General features: G+C 43.3%; 9 non-coding genes across 9 annotated transcripts; all 9 read right to left on the reverse strand.

Annotated features, from left to right (window-relative positions):
* Window positions 1–867: 867 nt before the first annotated feature.
* On the reverse strand, window positions 868–1,058 carry LOC130300618 (U2 spliceosomal RNA). The gene has a single exon (XR_008851454.1). It is a non-coding gene; the product is annotated as a U2 spliceosomal RNA (small nuclear RNA).
* A 2,084-nt stretch (window positions 1,059–3,142) lies between these two features.
* On the reverse strand, window positions 3,143–3,333 carry LOC130300630 (U2 spliceosomal RNA). Its single transcript, XR_008851466.1, has one exon. It is a non-coding gene; the product is annotated as a U2 spliceosomal RNA (small nuclear RNA).
* Window positions 3,334–5,429: 2,096 nt separating this feature from the next.
* LOC130300641 (U2 spliceosomal RNA) lies at window positions 5,430–5,620 on the reverse strand. Its single transcript, XR_008851479.1, has one exon. It is a non-coding gene; the product is annotated as a U2 spliceosomal RNA (small nuclear RNA).
* Window positions 5,621–7,696: 2,076 nt separating this feature from the next.
* LOC130300596 (U2 spliceosomal RNA) lies at window positions 7,697–7,887 on the reverse strand. Its single transcript, XR_008851432.1, has one exon. It is a non-coding gene; the product is annotated as a U2 spliceosomal RNA (small nuclear RNA).
* Window positions 7,888–9,986: 2,099 nt separating this feature from the next.
* Window positions 9,987–10,177, reverse strand: LOC130300597 (U2 spliceosomal RNA). The gene has a single exon (XR_008851433.1). It is a non-coding gene; the product is annotated as a U2 spliceosomal RNA (small nuclear RNA).
* A 6,338-nt stretch (window positions 10,178–16,515) lies between these two features.
* Window positions 16,516–16,706, reverse strand: LOC130300598 (U2 spliceosomal RNA). Its single transcript, XR_008851434.1, has one exon. It is a non-coding gene; the product is annotated as a U2 spliceosomal RNA (small nuclear RNA).
* A 2,091-nt stretch (window positions 16,707–18,797) lies between these two features.
* On the reverse strand, window positions 18,798–18,988 carry LOC130300599 (U2 spliceosomal RNA). Its single transcript, XR_008851435.1, has one exon. It is a non-coding gene; the product is annotated as a U2 spliceosomal RNA (small nuclear RNA).
* Window positions 18,989–21,087: 2,099 nt separating this feature from the next.
* LOC130300642 (U2 spliceosomal RNA) lies at window positions 21,088–21,278 on the reverse strand. The gene has a single exon (XR_008851480.1). It is a non-coding gene; the product is annotated as a U2 spliceosomal RNA (small nuclear RNA).
* A 2,098-nt stretch (window positions 21,279–23,376) lies between these two features.
* On the reverse strand, window positions 23,377–23,568 carry LOC130300640 (U2 spliceosomal RNA). Its single transcript, XR_008851478.1, has one exon. It is a non-coding gene; the product is annotated as a U2 spliceosomal RNA (small nuclear RNA).
* Between the last annotated feature and the right edge of the window lie 1,697 nt (window positions 23,569–25,265).

The following is a 25,265-nucleotide window of genomic DNA, read 5'->3' on the forward strand; positions in this document are numbered from 1 at the left end:
TCTAGAGCATTTTTACAACATTATACATAGGTGCTGAATACATAAAAAGCGACTGTTCAGCGACAGACAAGTCGCATCGGCTGAAAGTAGGCCAGAATGTCAGTCCATGTTGGAGCAGGTTTAGATACAGTCTAAAGCATAGATCTCAAAGTCTGTGCACAGAATTTAGCAAGGGCCTCGCACCTTCTGATGCATCAGGTAGGTGCACAATAGCATAGCCTAACCCTCTGTACTTTGGTCTATATTGATGCGGGACATAGACAGCCAGCTGATGACCAATCCATTAGTGCAATGGATGGCTGGAAGCATTTGTCTTTGCCTTTGCAATACCACAGAAGCAATGCATGGTCAATGTACAGCAATGACACACCTGTGTGAACAGCCAGGAGACCCCCCCCCCCCCCATGTTATGTTACATAGTTACATAGTTAGTACGGTCGAAAAAAGACATATGTCCATCAAGTTCAACCAGGGAATTAAGGGGTAGGGGTGTGGCGCGATATTGGGGAAGGGATGAGATTTTATATTTCTTCATAAGCATTAATCTTATTTTGTCAATTAGGAACATTCAGCACCCACCCGCTATCAAGGCAGCTGCCTATCATGTCATGCCCTACCTGCACAGGTGTGCTGGCTACTCAAATGATCCAATTAAGGAGGCCATTTAGTCAGCAGCAGCAGAAGTCCTGTGCCTGGACGCTCCAACAGCGGCCAGACACAAGCAGAAGCAGAAGCAGCAGAAGCAGCAGCAGCACCACCTTTTGTCTTTTGGCTGCAGCAGCAGCAAGGCCCACAGGGCTGGCTAGCTGGCTAGCCAGCAAGCAGGTAGCAATGAAAGTAGGAATCTTTCTTTTTAACCCTGTAAGGGGGTGGTGCACTGTACCCGAAGATACTGCCATATCGGGTCAATGCATAGGGCGACGGAAGCAAGCTTCGAAATCGGCCCCCGTTCTCAAAAATCCATTTAATATATGGTCCCCAGATAGGGGACGTATCAGATATTAAACTGATAAGAACAGATACTACACTTGATCTTAGCCAAAAGGCCGAGAAGCGATAACCGTGAAAGGGGCGGGCCCAACAAGGTGCCCTTCATGGGCACTATCACTGCTTGCTGTCAGGGAGGCTGCCAGACAATTTTCCATGCACACTCTGGGCTGGGGGGCAGTCAACCACCAGTACACACAGCAGAACCTAAACCCATACCATTATTGCTAAGCAGCAAGACAGGGGCCCATTGCACTCCCACGGGGCCTTTTTAAATGCAATCCATAACCCGGATTTGCCAGGAACCCTTCTTACTCCTCCTACTTGCATGTGACACTGGGCTTAGGATCTGCATAGGAAACACACACACAAGCACACACCTACCTTTGTTGCCTGCAGATGCCTCCTTGGCTGTCCCCAAACGGTATCAAACCAACACCCACGGGAAGCTGTAAGCATAGAGGACATGCCTGCACCCCATTGGACTTACCTGTGTGGGTTAAATCCGGGTTATTTGACAACCTATGGCGGTGATGGTTCTGCTCAGGCAGAGCAGTGCTGATGCTCCTCATAAAGCTGTCGCTGCTGTGAAGGTTCTAGGTGACATCACAAATCCCTATGGTTACATACACAACAAAGCTGGGTTGTTGTTGTTTACACTCTGCAAGGCCTGTGGAAGTGAGTGACATCATAGCACTGTAGTTCTGAGGGTTCTAGATGGATGCAACAATCTCCTGTTGCTTCTATGAAGGCCATAATAGACGACATCACCAAACAGCTCCATAGTCACATACACAGCAAAGGAGAGATGTTGTTTACACCTAGTGATGTCAGTGGTATTGAGTGACATCACAGCACAGTGCTAAGGCTCCTGGGCCTGGACACAGCAGCGGCTGCAATATCTCAACGGAGAATACGTTTATATATATGTGTGTGTGTGCGCGTATATATATATATATATATATATATATATATATATATATATATATTTCTCCGCCGAAATCACTTTTAAACCCATTTCCACCTTTTTTTCCCTTCTCTTCCTCTTACTTTTTTTTCACGTTTTTTTACGTTTTTCTCCTTTTCGCCTCTTTTCTGGGCGTATTATTCTTCTTTTTCTTCTTTTTTTTCGTCTAATGCATACCCCATCAGTGCAGCAATGCTTATTCAATACCGCCAGCAGATGGAGACACTGGGGGATAATTTTCTAAGGATTTATACTGATTTTTCCTGTCTGAATTTGTCGCACAGAAAGTTGCAGGCCAAATATGTGTGACATTTCTGCGACTTTAGCTTCTAGAGCATTTTTACAACATTATACATAGGTGCTGAATACATAAAAAGCGACTGTTCAGCGACAGACAAGTCGCATCGGCTGAAAGTAGGCCAGAATGTCAGTCCATGTTGGAGCAGGTTTAGATACAGTCTAAAGTATAGATCTCAAAGTCTGTGCACAGAATTTAGCAAGGGCCTCGCACCTTCTGATGCATCAGGTAGGTGCACAATAGCATAGCCTAACCCTCTGTACTTTGGTCTATATTTGATGCGGGACATAGACAGCCAGCTGATGACCAATCCATTAGTGCAATGGATGGCTGGAAGCATTTGTCTTTGCCTTTGCAATACCACAGAAGCAATGCATGGTCAATGTACAGCAATGACACACCTGTGTGAACAGCCAGGAGACCCCCCCCCCCCATGTTATGTTACATAGTTACATAGTTAGTACGGTCGAAAAAAGACATATGTCCATCAAGTTCAACCAGGGAATTAAGGGGTAGGGGTGTGGCGCGATATTGGGGAAGGGATGAGATTTTATATTTCTTCATAAGCATTAATCTTATTTTGTCAATTAGGAACATTCAGCACCCACCCGCTATCAAGGCAGCTGCCTATCATGTCATGCCCTACCTGCACAGGTGTGCTGGCTACTCAAATGATCCAATTAAGGAGGCCATTTAGTCAGCAGCAGCAGAAGTCCTGTGCCTGGACGCTCCAACAGCGGCCAGACACAAGCAGAAGCAGAAGAAGCAGCAGCAGCACCACCTTTTGTTTTTTGGCTGCAGCAGCAGCAAGGCCCACAGGGCTGGCTAGCTGGCTAGCCAGCAAGCAGGTAGCAATGAAAGTAGGAATCTTTCTTTTTAACCCTGTAAGGGGGTGGTGCACTGTACCCGAAGATACTGCCATATCGGGTCAATGCATAGGGCGACGGAAGCAAGCTTCGAAATCGGCCCCCGTTCTCAAAAATCCATTTAATATATGGTCCCCAGATAGGGGACGTATCAGATATTAAACTGATAAGAACAGATACTACACTTGATCTTAGCCAAAAGGCCGAGAAGCGATAACCGTGAAAGGGGCGGGCCCAACAAGGTGCCCTTCATGGGCACTATCACTGCTTGCTGTCAGGGAGGCTGCCAGACAATTTTCCATGCACACTCTGGGCTGGGGGGCAGTCAACCACCAGTACACACAGCAGAACCTAAACCCATACCATTATTGCTAAGCAGCAAGACAGGGGCCCATTGCACTCCCACGGGGCCTTTTTAAATGCAATCCATAACCCGGATTTGCCAGGAACCCTTCTTACTCCTCCTACTTGCATGTGACACTGGGCTTAGGATCTGCATAGGAAACACACACACAAGCACACACCTACCTTTGTTGCCTGCAGATGCCTCCTTGGCTGTCCCCAAACGGTATCAAACCAAAACCCACGGGAAGCTGTAAGCATAGAGGACATGCCTGCACCCCATTGGACTTACCTGTGTGGGTTAAATCCGGGTTATTTGACAACTTATGGCGGTGATGGTTCTGCTCAGGCAGAGCAGTGCTGATGCTCCTCATAAAGCTGTCGCTGCTGTGAAGGTTCTAGGTGACATCACAAATCCCTATGGTTACATACACAACAAAGCTGGGTTGTTGTTGTTTACACTCTGCAAGGCCTGTGGAAGTGAGTGACATCATAGCACTGTAGTTCTGAGGGTTCTAGATGGATGCAACAATCTCCTGTTGCTTCTATGAAGGCCATAATAGACGACATCACCAAACAGCTCCATAGTCACATACACAGCAAAGGAGAGATGTTGTTTACACCTAGTGATGTCAGTGGTATTGAGTGACATCACAGCACAGTGCTAAGGCTCCTGGGCCTGGACACAGCAGCGGCTGCAATATCTCAACGGAGAATACGTTTATATATATGTGTGTGTGTGCGCGTATATATATATATATATATATATATATATATATATATATATATATATTTCTCCGCCGAAATCACTTTTAAACCCATTTCCACCTTTTTTTCCCTTCTCTTCCTCTTACTTTTTTTTCACGTTTTTTTACGTTTTTCTCCTTTTCGCCTCTTTTCTGGGCGTATTATTCTTCTTTTTCTTCTTTTTTTTCGTCTAATGCATACCCCATCAGTGCAGCAATGCTTATTCAATACCGCCAGCAGATGGAGACACTGGGGGATAATTTTCTAAGGATTTATACTGATTTTTCCTGTCTGAATTTGTCGCACAGAAAGTTGCAGGCCAAATATGTGTGACATTTCTGCGACTTTAGCTTCTAGAGCATTTTTACAACATTATACATAGGTGCTGAATACATAAAAAGCGACTGTTCAGCAACAGACAAGTCGCATCGGCTGAAAGTAGGCCAGAATGTCAGTCCATGTTGGAGCAGGTTTAGATACAGTCTAAAGTATAGATCTCAAAGTCTGTGCACAGAATTTAGCAAGGGCCTCGCACCTTCTGATGCATCAGGTAGGTGCACAATAGCATAGCCTAACCCTCTGTACTTTGGTCTATATTGATGCGGGACATAGACAGCCAGCTGATGACCAATCCATTAGTGCAATGGATGGCTGGAAGCATTTGCCTTTGCCTTTGCAATACCACAGAAGCAATGCATGGTCAATGTACAGCAATGACACACCTGTGTGAACAGCCAGGAGACCCCCCCCCCCCCCCCCATGTTATGTTACATAGTTACATAGTTAGTACGGTCGAAAAAAGACATATGTCCATCAAGTTCAACGAGGGAATTAAGGGGTAGGGGTGTGGCGCGATATTGGGGAAGGGATGAGATTTTATATTTCTTCATAAGCATTAATCTTATTTTGTCAATTAGGAACATTCAGCACCCACCCGCTATCAAGGCAGCTGCCTATCATGTCATGCCCTACCTGCACAGGTGTGCTGGCTACTCAAATGATCCAATTAAGGAGGCCATTTAGTCAGCAGCAGCAGAAGTCCTGTGCCTGGACGCTCCAACAGCGGCCAGACACAAGCAGAAGCAGAAGCAGCAGAAGCAGCAGCAGCACCACCTTTTGTTTTTTGGCTGCAGCAGCAGCAAGGCCCACAGGGCTGGCTAGCTGGCTAGCCAGCAAGCAGGTAGCAATGAAAGTAGGAATCTTTCTTTTTAACCCTGTAAGGGGGTGGTGCACTGTACCCGAAGATACTGCCATATCGGGTCAATGCATAGGGCGACGGAAGCAAGCTTCGAAATCGGCCCCCGTTCTCAAAAATCCATTTAATATATGGTCCCCAGATAGGGGACGTATCAGATATTAAACTGATAAGAACAGATACTACACTTGATCTTAGCCAAAAGGCCGAGAAGCGATAACCGTGAAAGGGGCGGGCCCAACAAGGTGCCCTTCATGGGCACTATCACTGCTTGCTGTCAGGGAGGCTGCCAGACAATTTTCCATGCACACTCTGGGCTGGGGGGCAGTCAACCACCAGTACACACAGCAGAACCTAAACCCATACCATTATTGCTAAGCAGCAAGACAGGGGCCCATTACACTCCCACGGGGCCTTTTTAAATGCAATCCATAACCCGGATTTGCCAGGAACCCTTCTTACTCCTCCTACTTGCATGTGACACTGGGCTTAGGATCTGCATAGGAAACACACACACAAGCACACACCTACCTTTGTTGCCTGCAGATGCCTCCTTGGCTGTCCCCAAACGGTATCAAACCAACACCCACGGGAAGCTGTAAGCATAGAGGACATGCCTGCACCCCATTGGACTTACCTGTGTGGGTTAAATCCGGGTTATTTGACAACCTATGGCGGTGATGGTTCTGCTCAGGCAGAGCAGTGCTGATGCTCCTCATAAAGCTGTCGCTGCTGTGAAGGTTCTAGGTGACATCACAAATCCCTATGGTTACATACACAACAAAGCTGGGTTGTTGTTGTTTACACTCTGCAAGGCCTGTGGAAGTGAGTGACATCATAGCACTGTAGTTCTGAGGGTTCTAGATGGATGCAACAATCTCCTGTTGCTTCTATGAAGGCCATAATAGACGACATCACCAAACAGCTCCATAGTCACATACACAGCAAAGGAGAGATGTTGTTTACACCTAGTGATGTCAGTGGTATTGAGTGACATCACAGCACAGTGCTAAGGCTCCTGGGCCTGGACACAGCAGCGGCTGCAATATCTCAACGGAGAATACGTTTATATATATGTGTGTGTGTGCGCGTATATATATATATATATATATATATATATATATATATATATATATTTCTCCGCCGAAATCACTTTTAAACCCATTTCCACCTTTTTTTCCCTTCTCTTCCTCTTACTTTTTTTTCACGTTTTTTTACGTTTTTCTCCTTTTCGCCTCTTTTCTGGGCGTATTATTCTTCTTTTTCTTCTTTTTTTTCGTCTAATGCATACCCCATCAGTGCAGCAATGCTTATTCAATACCGCCAGCAGATGGAGACACTGGGGGATAATTTTCTAAGGATTTATACTGATTTTTCCTGTCTGAATTTGTCGCACAGAAAGTTGCAGGCCAAATATGTGTGACATTTCTGCGACTTTAGCTTCTAGAGCATTTTTACAACATTATACATAGGTGCTGAATACATAAAAAGCGACTGTTCAGCGACAGACAAGTCGCATCGGCTGAAAGTAGGCCAGAATGTCAGTCCATGTTGGAGCAGGTTTAGATACAGTCTAAAGCATAGATCTCAAAGTCTGTGCACAGAATTTAGCAAGGGCCTCGCACCTTCTGATGCATCAGGTAGGTGCACAATAGCATAGCCTAACCCTCTGTACTTTGGTCTATATTGATGCGGGACATAGACAGCCAGCTGATGACCAATCCATTAGTGCAATGGATGGCTGGAAGCATTTGTCTTTGCCTTTGCAATACCACAGAAGCAATGCATGGTCAATGTACAGCAATGACACACCTGTGTGAACAGCCAGGAGACCCCCCCCATGTTATGTTACATAGTTACATAGTTAGTACGGTCGAAAAAAGACATATGTCCATCAAGTTCAACCAGGGAATTAAGGGGTAGGGGTGTGGCGCGATATTGGGGAAGGGATGAGATTTTATATTTCTTCATAAGCATTAATCTTATTTTGTCAATTAGGAACATTCAGCACCCACCCGCTATCAAGGCAGCTGCCTATCATGTCATGCCCTACCTGCACAGGTGTGCTGGCTACTCAAATGATCCAATTAAGGAGGCCATTTAGTCAGCAGCAGCAGAAGTCCTGTGCCTGGACGCTCCAACAGCGGCCAGACACAAGCAGAAGCAGAAGCAGCAGAAGCACCACCTTTTGTTTTTTGGCTGCAGCAGCAGCAAGGCCCACAGGGCTGGCTAGCTGGCTAGCCAGCAAGCAGGTAGCAATGAAAGTAGGAATCTTTCTTTTTAACCCTGTAAGGGGGTGGTGCACTGTACCCGAAGATACTGCCATATCGGGTCAATGCATAGGGCGACGGAAGCAAGCTTCGAAATCGGCCCCCGTTCTCAAAAATCCATTTAATATATGGTCCCCAGATAGGGGACGTATCAGATATTAAACTGATAAGAACAGATACTACACTTGATCTTAGCCAAAAGGCCGAGAAGCGATAACCGTGAAAGGGGCGGGCCCAACAAGGTGCCCTTCATGGGCACTATCACTGCTTGCTGTCAGGGAGGCTGCCAGACAATTTTCCATGCACACTCTGGGCTGGGGGGCAGTCAACCACCAGTACACACAGCAGAACCTAAACCCATACCATTATTGCTAAGCAGCAAGACAGGGGCCCATTGCACTCCCACGGGGCCTTTTTAAATGCAATCCATAACCCGGATTTGCCAGGAACCCTTCTTACTCCTCCTACTTGCATGTGACACTGGGCTTAGGATCTGCATAGGAAACACACACACAAGCACACACCTACCTTTGTTGCCTGCAGATGCCTCCTTGGCTGTCCCCAAACGGTATCAAACCAACACCCACGGGAAGCTGTAAGCATAGAGGACATGCCTGCACCCCATTGGACTTACCTGTGTGGGTTAAATCCGGGTTATTTGACAACCTATGGCGGTGATGGTTCTGCTCAGGCAGAGCAGTGCTGATGCTCCTCATAAAGCTGTCGCTGCTGTGAAGGTTCTAGGTGACATCACAAATCCCTATGGTTACATACACAACAAAGCTGGGTTGTTGTTGTTTACACTCTGCAAGGCCTGTGGAAGTGAGTGACATCATAGCACTGTAGTTCTGAGGGTTCTAGATGGATGCAACAATCTCCTGTTGCTTCTATGAAGGCCATAATAGACGACATCACCAAACAGCTCCATAGTCACATACACAGCAAAGGAGAGATGTTGTTTACACCTAGTGATGTCAGTGGTATTGAGTGACATCACAGCACAGTGCTAAGGCTCCTGGGCCTGGACACAGCAGCGGCTGCAATATCTCAACGGAGAATACGTTTATATATATGTGTGTGTGTGCGCGTATATATATATATATATATATATATATATATATATATATATATATATTTCTCCGCCGAAATCACTTTTAAACCCATTTCCACCTTTTTTTCCCTTCTCTTCCTCTTACTTTTTTTTCACGTTTTTTTACGTTTTTCTCCTTTTCGCCTCTTTTCTGGGCGTATTATTCTTCTTTTTCTTCTTTTTTTTCGTCTAATGCATACCCCATCAGTGCAGCAATGCTTATTCAATACCGCCAGCAGATGGAGACACTGGGGGATAATTTTCTAAGGATTTATACTGATTTTTCCTGTCTGAATTTGTCGCACAGAAAGTTGCAGGCCAAATATGTGTGACATTTCTGCGACTTTAGCTTCTAGAGCATTTTTACAACATTATACATAGGTGCTGAATACATAAAAAGCGACTGTTCAGCGACAGACAAGTCGCATCGGCTGAAAGTAGGCCAGAATGTCAGTCCATGTTGGAGCAGGTTTAGATACAGTCTAAAGTATAGATCTCAAAGTCTGTGCACAGAATTTAGCAAGGGCCTCGCACCTTCTGATGCATCAGGTAGGTGCACAATAGCATAGCCTAACCCTCTGTACTTTGGCCTATATTGATGCGGGACATAGACAGCCAGCTGATGACCAATCCATTAGTGCAATGGATGGCTGGAAGCATTTGTCTTTGCCTTTGCAATACCACAGAAGCAATGCATGGTCAATGTACAGCAATGACACACCTGTGTGAACAGCCAGGAGACCCCCCCCCCCCCCATGTTATGTTACATAGTTACATAGTTAGTACGGTCGAAAAAAGACATATGTCCATCAAGTTCAACCAGGGAATTAAGGGGTAGGGGTGTGGCGCGATATTGGGGAAGGGATGAGATTTTATATTTCTTCATAAGCATTAATCTTATTTTGTCAATTAGGAACATTCAGCACCCACCCGCTATCAAGGCAGCTGCCTATCATGTCATGCCCTACCTGCACAGGTGTGCTGGCTACTCAAATGATCCAATTAAGGAGGCCATTTAGTCAGCAGCAGCAGAAGTCCTGTGCCTGGACGCTCCAACAGCGGCCAGACACAAGCAGAAGCAGAAGCAGCAGAAGCAGCAGCAGCAGCAGCACCACCTTTTGTTTTTTGGCTGCAGCAGCAGCAAGGCCCACAGGGCTGGCTAGCTGGCTAGCCAGCAAGCAGGTAGCAATGAAAGTAGGAATCTTTCTTTTTAACCCTGTAAGGGGGTGGTGCACTGTACCCGAAGATACTGCCATATCGGGTCAATGCATAGGGCGACGGAAGCAAGCTTCGAAATCGGCCCCCGTTCTCAAAAATCCATTTAATATATGGTCCCCAGATAGGGGACGTATCAGATATTAAACTGATAAGAACAGATACTACACTTGATCTTAGCCAAAAGGCCGAGAAGCGATAACCGTGAAAGGGGCGGGCCCAACAAGGTGCCCTTCATGGGCACTATCACTGCTTGCTGTCAGGGAGGCTGCCAGACAATTTTCCATGCACACTCTGGGCTGGGGGGCAGTCAACCACCAGTACACACAGCAGAACCTAAACCCATACCATTATTGCTAAGCAGCAAGACAGGGGCCCATTGCACTCCCACGGGGCCTTTTTAAATGCAATCCATAACCCGGATTTGCCAGGAACCCTTCTTACTCCTCCTACTTGCATGTGACACTGGGCTTAGGATCTGCATAGGAAACACACACACAAGCACACACCTACCTTTGTTGCCTGCAGATGCCTCCTTGGCTGTCCCCAAACGGTATCAAACCAACACCCACGGGAAGCTGTAAGCATAGAGGACATGCCTGCACCCCATTGGACTTACCTGTGTGGGTTAAATCCGGGTTATTTGACAACCTATGGCGGTGATGGTTCTGCTCAGGCAGAGCAGTGCTGATGCTCCTCATAAAGCTGTCGCTGCTGTGAAGGTTCTAGGTGACATCACAAATCCCTATGGTTACATACACAACAAAGCTGGGTTGTTGTTGTTTACACTCTGCAAGGCCTGTGGAAGTGAGTGACATCATAGCACTGTAGTTCTGAGGGTTCTAGATGGATGCAACAATCTCCTGTTGCTTCTATGAAGGCCATAATAGACGACATCACCAAACAGCTCCATAGTCACATACACAGCAAAGGAGAGATGTTGTTTACACCTAGTGATGTCAGTGGTATTGAGTGACATCACAGCACAGTGCTAAGGCTCCTGGGCCTGGACACAGCAGCGGCTGCAATATCTCAACGGAGAATACGTTTATATCTATGTGTGTGTGTGCGCGTATATATATATATATATATATATATATATAATCTCTCCAAAGGAAACAGCAACAATCGCCAGGTCCAGTATAGTAGCAAACTGATGTTTATTGCATCAATAACAGCAACGTTTCGGCTAAAAGTGAGCCTTTCTCAAGCATAGTGCAAATAACAATGGATCAAACTTATATATGTAGTGAAGGAACATGATTGGTGACAGTACAGGTGCATTATATCAATCATTAGACATTGTGTCCACCCTCCACCCATGATTGGGTAGATGGGCGGTCATGTGATAACAAATCTGTCAAAATGTCAAATAACAGACTTAAGCTCTATAAATATAAACATTATTACTTCCCCACATGGAGCGACGGAGTCCGCAGGGATCAGCAATTCGTTTCCGATACTCCGATTGTTGATAGTTGTAACCATTCATATACATCTAAGTTGCCGTCTGTTCGTTCCTCCGTTTGTAAACAAAGGAGCTGCGGCTGCGCGGATCACACATGGGTCTCCGCCCAGCCTTCATTCCCCAGTGCCGTCAGAAAACAATCTGCGCATGCGCGGGCACTCCGTGCATCGATTCTGGCCGTCTTGCAGTGAGTGCACAGAGACCGCTGTCAATAACTGCAGCAGCTCTGTGAACTATATTCACCCGGATCATGGCCAATAGGAATACTTATAAGACAGACTGAAAATTGACGACAGTGTATATTGAAAAAAGAAGGGGTTATGTATATTCCTCGGTAGAATTGCGTAAAGTTCCGTGCGTCTTCTCGCTCCATGTGGGTTAAGTGTGAACAAAGTGTCTAAAAATGATACAAAAATACAAAAAATTACACAGAGTTAAAAATGTAATAAAACCAACGCCTCCCATCGTTTATCATTATAAAGAAAGTATTCACGTATTCCTATATAGAGAAAAGTAAAAAAAGGAAAAGAGAAAACGTGAAAAATATAAAGAAAAAATAAAAAATAAAAAATAAATAATAAATTAAAAAAATAAATAGATAAAAAAGAAAAAATAAATAAATAAAAAATAAAAATAAAAATAAAGATAGAAATAAAAAAATAAAAATATAAAAAATATAAATAAAAAATAAATAGATAAAAGTAAAAAATGAATAAAGAGTGAAAAAATAAAAAATAAAAAATAATTAATAGTAATTAATGAAAAAAATTTTTTTGAAAAATTTTTTTTATAAAAAATAAAAAATGAAAAATAAAAAATGATAAATAAATAAAAAATAATAATTAATAGTGAAAAATGAAGAATAATAATGAAAAATAATACAAAATAAATAAATAGACGAAAATAATAAAAAATAGGAAACTATAAAATAAATAATAAATAAAAAATAAAAAATAAAAAATAAAAAATAAATAATAAATATATAATAAATAATAAATAATAAATAATAAAAAATAAGTAATAAAAAATAAAAAATAAAAAATAAAAAATAAAAAATAAAATATAAAAAATAAAAAATAAATAAATAGAAAAATGAGAAAAAGTAAATAATTGAAAAATGAAAATGAAAAATAAATGGTAAAAAATAAAAGTAAATAATGAAAAATGAATATACAAATGAAACAAAATTGTGAATAAATGAATAAAGAAAATAGTTAGAAGTCACACATGAATCCATTTCACATAAAAGGTTTCAAATTAAAATCTACATTAAGTCCCTGTGGATGCAAAGTGTTTAATCTGTGAATCCATTTAAGTTCTTTTTGTTTCAGGATCCTCTCCCTGTCCCCACCGCGTCTAAGCGGGGGGACATGGTCGATGATCCGGAAACGTAACTGGCTAATATTATGGCCCTTCTCTAGAAAATGTCGGGGGATGGGGAGGTCCACTTTGCCTGTCCTAATGGAAGACTTATGACCATTGAGCCGAATGCGGCATTCGTTTGTGGTTTCCCCCACATAATATAGCCCACAAGGGCATTGTAGCAGGTACACCACAAATGATGACCTGCATGTGAAACGGTCCTCAATGGTAAATCTTTCTCCTGTTTGTGGATGAGAGAAACTGTCCCCTTTGATAATATTGTTGCAGTGGCTGCAGCCAAAACAAGGGAAATTTCCCTTCTTTCTGCCCAGCCACTGTATCTCTTGTTTTTTTCTCTGTTTGTCACTACCAATGTCAGATTTTACTAACATATCCCTGAAATTGCGCCCTCTGCGGTACGCCATTACAGGGGGGTTAGCAAGGTTAGTTGTACGTTGTATGATACTCCAATTATTCCTTATTATGGCAGCAATTTTGTTACTCAGCGTGGTGAACGTAGATACAAAAGGTATTCTATCAGTGGTGTTCTTTATCTTGGGTTGTAATAACTCACTTCTAGTGATCTCAGATAATCTTGATCTATGTTTAGATAGGAGATTCTGGGGATAACCTCTTTTCTTGAATTTAGAACACATTTCGTCCAATCTATCTTCCAGATGTTTAGAGGGTGAAACGATTCGCTTCACCCTCAACATCTGGCTCCATGGTAAGGATTTGACCATGGATCTGGGGTGAAAACTGTCAAAAAATAACAAATTGTTCCTATCTGTCTCCTTTGTAAATAAATCTGTGGTCAAAATCTGTGGTCAATTTATTCACAATTTTGTTTCATTTGTATATTCATTTTTCATTATTTACTTTTATTTTTTACCATTTATTTTTCATTTTCATTTTTCAATTATTTACTTTTTCTCATTTTTCTATTTATTTATTTTTTATTTTTTATATTTTATTTTTTATTTTTTATTTTTTATTTTTTATTTTTTATTTTTTATTACTTATTTTTTATTATTTATTATTTATTATTTATTATATATTTATTATTTATTTTTTATTTTTTATTTTTTATTTTTTATTTATTATTTATTTTATAGTTTCCTATTTTTTATTATTTTCGTCTATTTATTTATTTTGTATTATTTTTCATTATTATTCTTCATTTTTCACTATTAATTATTATTTTTTATTTATTTATCATTTTTTATTTTTCATTTTTTATTTATTATTTTTTATAAAAAAATTTTTTCAAAAAAATTTTTTTCATTAATTACTATTAATTATTTTTTATTTTTTATTTTTTCACTCTTTATTCATTTTTTACTTTTATCTATTTATTTTTTATTTATATTTTTTATATTTTTATTTTTTTATTTCTATCTTTATTTTTATTTTTATTTTTTATTTATTTATTTTTTCTTTTTTATCTATTTATTTTTTTAATTTATTATTTATTTTTTATTTTTTATTTTTTCTTTATATTTTTCACGTTTTCTCTTTTCCTTTTTTTACTTTTCTCTATATAGGAATACGTGAATACTTTCTTTATAATGATAAACGATGGGAGGCGTTGGTTTTATTACATTTTTAACTCTGTGTAATTTTTTGTATTTTTGTATCATTTTTAGACACTTTGTTCACACTTAACCCACATGGAGCGAGAAGACGCACGGAACTTTACGCAATTCTACCGAGGAATATACATAACCCCTTCTTTTTTCAATATACACTGTCGTCAATTTTCAGTCTGTCTTATAAGTATTCCTATTGGCCATGATCCGGGTGAATATAGTTCACAGAGCTGCTGCAGTTATTGACAGCGGTCTCTGTGCACTCACTGCAAGACGGCCAGAATCGATGCACGGAGTGCCCGCGCATGCGCAGATTGTTTTCTGACGGCACTGGGGAATGAAGGCTGGGCGGAGACCCATGTGTGATCCGCGCAGCCGCAGCTCCTTTGTTTACAAACGGAGGAACGAACAGACGGCAACTTAGATGTATATGAATGGTTACAACTATCAACAATCGGAGTATCGGAAACGAATTGCTGATCCCTGCGGACTCCGTCGCTCCATGTGGGGAAGTAATAATGTTTATATTTATAGAGCTTAAGTCTGTTATTTGACATTTTGACAGATTTGTTATCACATGACCGCCCATCTACCCAATCATGGGTGGAGGGTGGACACAATGTCTAATGATTGATATAATGCACCTGTACTGTCACCAATCATGTTCCTTCACTACATATATAAGTTTGATCCATTGTTATTTGCACTATGCTTGAGAAAGGCTCACTTTTAGCCGAAACGTTGCTGTTATTGATGCAATAAACATCAGTTTGCTACTATACTGGACCTGGCGATTGTTGCTGTTTCCTTTGGAGAGATTGTGAAGTGTACCCGTCTTTGGCATTCGGGTGGATTACGGGCACATCCCCAGTGGTCATCCAGTGCTGGCTCCCCTTGTGTATTTTATATATATATATATATATATATATATATATATTTCTCCGCCGAAATCACTTTTAATCCCATTTCCACCTTTTTTTCCCTTCTCTTCCTCTTACTTTTTTTTCACGTTTTTTTACGTTTTTCTCCTTTTCGCCTCTTTTCTGGGCGTATTATTCTTCTTTTTCTTCTTTTTTTTCGTCTAATGCATACCCCATCAGTGCAGCAATGCTTATTCAATACCGCCAGCAGATGGAGACACTGGGGGATAATTTTCTAAGGATTTATACTGATTTTTCCTGTCTGAATTTGTCGCACAGAAAGTTGCAGGCCAAATATGTGTGACATTTCTGCGACTTTAGCTTCTAGAGCATTTTTACAACATTATACATAGGTGCTGAATACATAAAAAGCGACTGTTCAGCGACAGACAAGTCGCATCGGCTGAAAGTAGGCCAGAATGTCAGTCCATGTTGGAGCAGGTTTAGATACAGTCTAAAGTATAGATCTCAAAGTCTGTGCACAGAATTTAGCAAGGGCCTCGCACCTTCTGATGCATCAGGTAGGTGCACAATAGCATAGCCTAACCCTCTGTACTTTGGTCTATATTGATGCGGGACATAGACAGCCAGCTGATGACCAATCCATTAGTGCAATGGATGGCTGGAAGCATTTGTCTTTGCCTTTGCAATACCACAGAAGCAATGCATGGTCAATGTACAGCAATGACACACCTGTGTGAACAGCCAGGAGACCCCCCCCCCCCCCCCCATGTTATGTTACATAGTTACATAGTTAGTACGGTCGAAAAAAGACATATGTCCATCAAGTTCAACCAGGGAATTAAGGGGTAGGGGTGTGGCGCGATATTGGGGAAGGGATGAGATTTTATATTTCTTCATAAGCATTAATCTTATTTTGTCAATTAGGAACATTCAGCACCCACCCGCTATCAAGGCAGCTGCCTATCATGTCATGCCCTACCTGCACAGGTGTGCTGGCTACTCAAATGATCCAATTAAGGAGGCCATTTAGTCAGCAGCAGCAGAAGTCCTGTGCCTGGACGCTCCAACAGCGGCCAGACACAAGCAGAAGCAGAAGCAGAAGCAGCAGAAGCAGCAGCAGCACCACCTTTTGTTTTTTGGCTGCAGCAGCAGCAAGGCCCACAGGGCTGGCTAGCTGGCTAGCCAGCAAGCAGGTAGCAATGAAAGTAGGAATCTTTCTTTTTAACCCTGTAAGGGGGTGGTGCACTGTACCCGAAGATACTGCCATATCGGGTCAATGCATAGGGCGACGGAAGCAAGCTTCGAAATCGGCCCCCGTTCTCAAAAATCCATTTAATATATGGTCCCCAGATAGGGGACGTATCAGATATTAAACTGATAAGAACAGATACTACACTTGATCTTAGCCAAAAGGCCGAGAAGCGATAACCGTGAAAGGGGCGGGCCCAACAAGGTGCCCTTCATGGGCACTATCACTGCTTGCTGTCAGGGAGGCTGCCAGACAATTTTCCATGCACACTCTGGGCTGGGGGGCAGTCAACCACCAGTACACACAGCAGAACCTAAACCCATACCATTATTGCTAAGCAGCAAGACAGGGGCCCATTGCACTCCCACGGGGCCTTTTTAAATGCAATCCATAACCCGGATTTGCCAGGAACCCTTCTTACTCCTCCTACTTGCATGTGACACTGGGCTTAGGATCTGCATAGGAAACACACACACAAGCACACACCTACCTTTGTTGCCTGCAGATGCCTCCTTGGCTGTCCCCAAACGGTATCAAACCAACACCCACGGGAAGCTGTAAGCATAGAGGACATGCCTGCACCCCATTGGACTTACCTGTGTGGGTTAAATCCGGGTTATTTGACAACCTATGGCGGTGATGGTTCTGCTCAGGCAGAGCAGTGCTGATGCTCCTCATAAAGCTGTCGCTGCTGTGAAGGTTCTAGGTGACATCACAAATCCCTATGGTTACATACACAACAAAGCTGGGTTGTTGTTGTTTACACTCTGCAAGGCCTGTGGAAGTGAGTGACATCATAGCACTGTAGTTCTGAGGGTTCTAGATGGATGCAACAATCTCCTGTTGCTTCTATGAAGGCCATAATAGACGACATCACCAAACAGCTCCATAGTCACATACACAGCAAAGGAGAGATGTTGTTTACACCTAGTGATGTCAGTGGTATTGAGTGACATCACAGCACAGTGCTAAGGCTCCTGGGCCTGGACACAGCAGCGGCTGCAATATCTCAACGGATAATACGTTTATATATATGTGTGTGTGTGCGCGTATATATATATATATATATATATATATATATATATATATATTTCTCCGCCGAAATCACTTTTAAACCCATTTCCACCTTTTTTTCCCTTCTCTTCCTCTTACTTTTTTTTCACGTTTTTTTACGTTTTTCTCCTTTTCGCCTCTTTTCTGGGCGTATTATTCTTCTTTTTCTTCTTTTTTTTCGTCTAATGCATACCCCATCAGTGCAGCAATGCTTATTCAATACCGCCAGCAGATGGAGACACTGGGGGATAATTTTCTAAGGATTTATACTGATTTTTCCTGTCTGAATTTGTCGCACAGAAAGTTGCAGGCCAAATATGTGTGACATTTCTGCGACTTTAGCTTCTAGAGCATTTTTACAACATTATACATAGGTGCTGAATACATAAAAAGCGACTGTTCAGCGACAGACAAGTCGCATCGGCTGAAAGTAGGCCAGAATGTCAGTCCATGTTGGAGCAGGTTTAGATACAGTCTAAAGTATAGATCTCAAAGTCTGTGCACAGAATTTAGCAAGGGCCTCGCACCTTCTGATGCATCAGGTAGGTGCACAATAGCATAGCCTAACCCTCTGTACTTTGGTCTATATTGATGCGGGACATAGACAGCCAGCTGATGACCAATCCATTAGTGCAATGGATGGCTGGAAGCATTTGTCTTTGCCTTTGCAATACCACAGAAGCAATGCATGGTCAATGTACAGCAATGACACACCTGTGTGAACAGCCAGGAGACCCCCCCCCCCCCCCCCCATGTTATGTTACATAGTTACATAGTTAGTACGGTCGAAAAAAGACATATGTCCATCAAGTTCAACCAGGGAATTAAGGGGTAGGGGTGTGGCGCGATATTGGGGAAGGGATGAGATTTTATATTTCTTCATAAGCATTAATCTTATTTTGTCAATTAGGAACATTCAGCACCCACCCGCTATCAAGGCAGCTGCCTATCATGTCATGCCCTACCTGCACAGGTGTGCTGGCTACTCAAATGATCCAATTAAGGAGGCCATTTAGTCAGCAGCAGCAGAAGTCCTGTGCCTGGACGCTCCAACAGCGGCCAGACACAAGCAGAAGCAGAAGCAGCAGAAGCAGCAGCAGCACCACCTTTTGTTTTTTGGCTGCAGCAGCAGCAAGGCCCACAGGGCTGGCTAGCTGGCTAGCCAGCAAGCAGGTAGCAATGAAAGTAGGAATCTTTCTTTTTAACCCTGTAAGGGGGTGGTGCACTGTACCCGAAGATACTGCCATATCGGGTCAATGCATAGGGCGACGGAAGCAAGCTTCGAAATCGGCCCCCGTTCTCAAAAATCCATTTAATATATGGTCCCCAGATAGGGGACGTATCAGATATTAAACTGATAAGAACAGATACTACACTTGATCTTAGCCAAAAGGCCGAGAAGCGATAACCGTGAAAGGGGCGGGCCCAACAAGGTGCCCTTCATGGGCACTATCACTGCTTGCTGTCAGGGAGGCTGCCAGACAATTTTCCATGCACACTCTGGGCTGGGGGGCAGTCAACCACCAGTACACACAGCAGAACCTAAACCCATACCATTTTTGCTAAGCAGCAAGACAGGGGCCCATTGCACTCCCACGGGGCCTTTTTAAATGCAATCCATAACCCGGATTTGCCAGGAACCCTTCTTACTCCTCCTACTTGCATGTGACACTGGGCTTAGGATCTGCATAGGAAACACACACACAAGCACACACCTACCTTTGTTGCCTGCAGATGCCTCCTTGGCTGTCCCCAAACGGTATCAAACCAACACCCACGGGAAGCTGTAAGCATAGAGGACATGCCTGCACCCCATTGGACTTACCTGTGTGGGTTAAATCCGGGTTATTTGACAACCTATGGCGGTGATGGTTCTGCTCAGGCAGAGCAGTGCTGATGCTCCTCATAAAGCTGTCGCTGCTGTGAAGGTTCTAGGTGACATCACAAATCCCTATGGTTACATACACAACAAAGCTGGGTTGTTGTTGTTTACACTCTGCAAGGCCTGTGGAAGTGAGTGACATCATAGCACTGTAGTTCTGAGGGTTCTAGATGGATGCAACAATCTCCTGTTGCTTCTATGAAGGCCATAATAGACGACATCACCAAACAGCTCCATAGTCACATACACAGCAAAGGAGAGATGTTGTTTACACCTAGTGATGTCAGTGGTATTGAGTGACATCACAGCACAGTGCTAAGGCTCCTGGGCCTGGACACAGCAGCGGCTGCAATATCTCAACGGAGAATACGTTTATATATATGTGTGTGTGTGCGCGTATATATATATATATATATATATATATATATATATATATATATATATATATATATATATTTCTCCGCCGAAATCACTTTTAAACCCATTTCCACCTTTTTTTCCCTTCTCTTCCTCTTACTTTTTTTTCACGTTTTTTTACGTTTTTCTCCTTTTCGCCTCTTTTCTGGGCGTATTATTCTTCTTTTTCTTCTTTTTTTTCGTCTAATGCATACCCCATCAGTGCAGCAATGCTTATTCAATACCGCCAGCAGATGGAGACACTGGGGGATAATTTTCTAAGGATTTATACTGATTTTTCCTGTCTGAATTTGTCGCACAGAAAGTTGCAGGCCAAATATGTGTGACATTTCTGCGACTTTAGCTTCTAGAGCATTTTTACAACATTATACATAGGTGCTGAATACATAAAAAGCGACTGTTCAGCGACAGACAAGTCGCATCGGCTGAAAGTAGGCCAGAATGTCAGTCCATGTTGGAGCAGGTTTAGATACAGTCTAAAGTATAGATCTCAAAGTCTGTGCACAGAATTTAGCAAGGGCCTCGCACCTTCTGATGCATCAGGTAGGTGCACAATAGCATAGCCTAACCCTCTGTACTTTGGTCTATATTGATGCGGGACATAGACAGCCAGCTGATGACCAATCCATTAGTGCAATGGATGGCTGGAAGCATTTGTCTTTGCCTTTGCAATACCACAGAAGCAATGCATGGTCAATGTACAGCAATGACACACCTGTGTGAACAGCCAGGAGACCCCCCCCATGTTATGTTACATAGTTACATAGTTAGTACGGTCGAAAAAAGACATATGTCCATCAAGTTCAACCAGGGAATTAAGGGGTAGGGGTGTGGCGCGATATTGGGGAAGGGATGAGATTTTATATTTCTTCATAAGCATTAATCTTATTTTGTCAATTAGGAACATTCAGCACCCACCCGCTATCAAGGCAGCTGCCTATCATGTCATGCCCTACCTGCACAGGTGTGCTGGCTACTCAAATGATCCAATTAAGGAGGCCATTTAGTCAGCAGCAGCAGAAGTCCTGTGCCTGGACGCTCCAACAGCGGCCAGACACAAGCAGAAGCAGAAGCAGCAGAAGCAGCAGCAGCAGCACCTTTTGTTTTTTGGCTGCAGCAGCAGCAAGGCCCACAGGGCTGGCTAGCTGGCTAGCCAGCAAGCAGGTAGCAATGAAAGTAGGAATCTTTCTTTTTAACCCTGTAAGGGGGTGGTGCACTGTACCCGAAGATACTGCCATATCGGGTCAATGCATAGGGCGACGGAAGCAAGCTTCGAAATCGGCCCCCGTTCTCAAAAATCCATTTAATATATGGTCCCCAGATAGGGGACGTATGAGATATTAAACTGATAAGAACAGATACTACACTTGATCTTAGCCAAAAGGCCGAGAAGCGATAACCGTGAAAGGGGCGGGCCCAACAAGGTGCCCTTCATGGGCACTATCACTGCTTGCTGTCAGGGAGGCTGCCAGACAATTTTCCATGCACACTCTGGGCTGGGGGGCAGTCAACCACCAGTACACACAGCAGAACCTAAACCCATACCATTATTGCTAAGCAGCAAGACAGGGGCCCATTGCACTCCCACGGGGCCTTTTTAAATGCAATCCATAACCCGGATTTGCCAGGAACCCTTCTTACTCCTCCTACTTGCATGTGACACTGGGCTTAGGATCTGCATAGGAAACACACACACAAGCACACACCTACCTTTGTTGCCTGCAGATGCCTCCTTGGCTGTCCCCAAACGGTATCAAACCAACACCCACGGGAAGCTGTAAGCATAGAGGACATGTCTGCACCCCATTGGACTTACCTGTGTGGGTTAAATCCGGGTTATTTGACAACCTATGGCGGTGATGGTTCTGCTCAGGCAGAGCAGTGCTGATGCTCCTCATAAAGCTGTCGCTGCTGTGAAGGTTCTAGGTGACATCACAAATCCCTATGGTTACATACACAACAAAGCTGGGTTGTTGTTGTTTACACTCTGCAAGGCCTGTGGAAGTGAGTGACATCATAGCACTGTAGTTCTGAGGGTTCTAGATGGATGCAACAATCTCCTGTTGCTTCTATGAAGGCCATAATAGACGACATCACCAAACAGCTCCATAGTCACATACACAGCAAAGGAGAGATGTTGTTTACACCTAGTGATGTCAGTGGTATTGAGTGACATCACAGCACAGTGCTAAGGCTCCTGGGCCTGGACACAGCAGCGGCTGCAATATCTCAACGGAGAATACGTTTATATATATGTGTGTGTGTGCGCGTATATATATATATATATATATATATATATATATATATATATATATATATTTCTCCGCCGAAATCACTTTTAAACCCATTTCCACCTTTTTTTCCCTTCTCTTCCTCTTACTTTTTTTTCACGTTTTTTTACGTTTTTCTCCTTTTCGCCTCTTTTCTGGGCGTATTATTCTTCTTTTTCTTCTTTTTTTTCGTCTAATGCATACCCCATCAGTGCAGCAATGCTTATTCAATACCGCCAGCAGATGGAGACACTGGGGGATAATTTTCTAAGGATTTATACTGATTTTTCCTGTCTGAATTTGTCGCACAGAAAGTTGCAGGCCAAATATGTGTGACATTTCTGCGACTTTAGCTTCTAGAGCATTTTTACAACATTATACATAGGTGCTGAATACATAAAAAGCGACTGTTCAGCGACAGACAAGTCGCATCGGCTGAAAGTAGGCCAGAATGTCAGTCCATGTTGGAGCAGGTTTAGATACAGTCTAAAGTATAGATCTCAAAGTCTGTGCACAGAATTTAGCAAGGGCCTCGCACCTTCTGATGCATCAGGTAGGTGCACAATAGCATAGCCTAACCCTCTGTACTTTGGTCTATATTGATGCGGGACATAGACAGCCAGCTGATGACCAATCCATAAGTGCAATGGATGGCTGGAAGCATTTGTCTTTGCCTTTGCAATACCACAGAAGCAATGCATGGTCAATGTACAGCAATGACACACCTGTGTGAACAGCCAGGAGACCCCCCCCCCCCCCCCCCCATGTTATGTTACATAGTTACATAGTTAGTACGGTCGAAAAAAGACATATGTCCATCAAGTTCAACCAGGGAATTAAGGGGTAGGGGTGTGGCGCGATATTGGGAAGGGATGAGATTTTATATTTCTTCATAAGCATTAATCTTATTTTGTCAATTAGGAACATTCAGCACCCACCCGCTATCAAGGCAGCTGCCTATCATGTCATGCCCTACCTGCACAGGTGTGCTGGCTACTCAAATGATCCAATTAAGGAGGCCATTTAGTCAGCAGCAGCAGAAGTCCTGTGCCTGGACGCTCCAACAGCGGCCAGACACAAGCAGAAGCAGAAGCAGCAGAAGCAGCAGCAGCACCACCTTTTGTTTTTTGCTGCAGCAGCAGCAAGGCCCACAGGGCTGGCTAGCTGGCTAGCCAGCAAGCAGGTAGCAATGAAAGTAGGAATCTTTCTTTTTAACCCTGTAAGGGGGTGGTGCACTGTACCCGAAGATACTGCCCATATCGGGTCAATGCATAGGGCGACGGAAGCAAGCTTCGAAATCGGCCCCCGTTCTCAAAAATCCATTTAATATATGGTCCCCAGATAGGGGACGTATCAGATATTAAACTGATAAGAACAGATACTACACTTGATCTTAGCCAAAAGGCCGAGAAGCGATAACCGTGAAAGGGGCGGGCCCAACAAGGTGCCCTTCATGGGCACTATCAACTGCTTGCTGTCAGGGAGGCTGCCAGACAATTTTCCATGCACACTCTGGGCTGGGGGGGCAGTCAACCACCAGTACACACAGCAGAACCTAAACCCATACCATTTTTGCTAAGCAGCAAGACAGGGGCCCATTGCACTCCACGGGGCCTTTTTAAATGCAATCCATAACCCGGATTTGCAGGAACCCTTCTTACTCCTCCTACTTGCATGTGACACTGGGCTTAGGATCTGCATAGGAAACACACACACAAGCACACACCTACCTTTGTTGCCTGCAGATGCCTCCTTGGCTGTCCCCAAACGGTATCAAACCAACACCCACGGGAAGCTGTAAGCATAGAGGACATGCCTGCACCCCATTGGACTTACCTGTGTGGGTTAAATCCGGTTATTTGACAACCTATGGCGGTGATGGTTATGCTCAGGCAGAGCAGTGCTGATGCTCCTCATAAAGCTGTCGCTGCTGTGAAGGTTCTAGGTGGACATCACAAATCCCTATGGTTACATACACAACAAAGCTGGGTTGTTGTTGTTTACACTCTGCAAGGCCTGTGGAAGTGAGTGACATCATAGCACTGTAGTTCTGAGGGTTCTAGATGGATGCAACAATCTCCTGTTGCTTCTATGAAGGCCATAATAGACGACATCACCAAACAGCTCCATAGTCACATACACAGCAAGGAGAGATGTTGTTTACACCTAGTGATGTCAGTGGTATTGAGTGACATCACAGCACAGTGCTAAGGCTCCTGGGCCTGGACACAGCAGCGGCTGCAATATCTCAACCGAGAATACGTTTATATATATGTGTGTGTGTGCGCGTATATATATATATATATATATATATATATATATATATATATATTTCTCCGCCGAAATCACTTTTAAACCCATTTCCACCTTTTTTTCCCTTCTCTTCCTCTTACTTTTTTTTCACGTTTTTTTACGTTTTTCTCCTTTTCGCCTCTTTTCTGGGCGTATTATTCTTCTTTTTCTTCTTTTTTTTCGTCTAATGCATACCCCATCAGTGCAGCAATGCTTATTCAATACCGCCAGCAGATGGAGACACTGGGGGATAATTTTCTAAGGATTTATACTGATTTTTCCTGTCTGAATTTGTCGCACAGAAAGTTGCAGGCCAAATATGTGTGACATTTCTGCGACTTTAGCTTCTAGAGCATTTTTACAAACATTATACATAGGTGCTGATACATAAAAAGCGACTGTTCAGCGACAGACAAGTCGCATCGGCTGAAAGTAGGCCAGAATGTCAGTCCATGTTGGAGCAGGTTTAGATACAGTCTAAAGTATAGATCTCAAAGTCTGTGCACAGAATTTAGCAAGGGCCTCGCACCTTCTGATGCATCAGGTAGGTGCACAATAGCATAGCCTAACCCTCTGTACTTTGGTCTATATTGATGCGGGACATAGACAGCCAGCTGATGAACCAATCCATTAGTGCAATGGATGGCTGGAAGCATTTGTCTTTGCCTTTGCAATACCACAGAAGCAATGCATGGTCAATGTACAGCAATGACACACCTGTGTGAACAGCCAGGAGACCCCCCCCATGTTATGTTACATAGTTACATAGTTAGTACGGTCGAAAAAAAGGACATATGTCCATCAAGTTCAACCAGGGAATTA

Source organism: Hyla sarda, unplaced genomic scaffold (genome assembly GCF_029499605.1).
Source record: "Hyla sarda isolate aHylSar1 unplaced genomic scaffold, aHylSar1.hap1 scaffold_1089, whole genome shotgun sequence".
Classification (NCBI taxonomy): Eukaryota; Metazoa; Chordata; class Amphibia; order Anura; family Hylidae; genus Hyla; species Hyla sarda.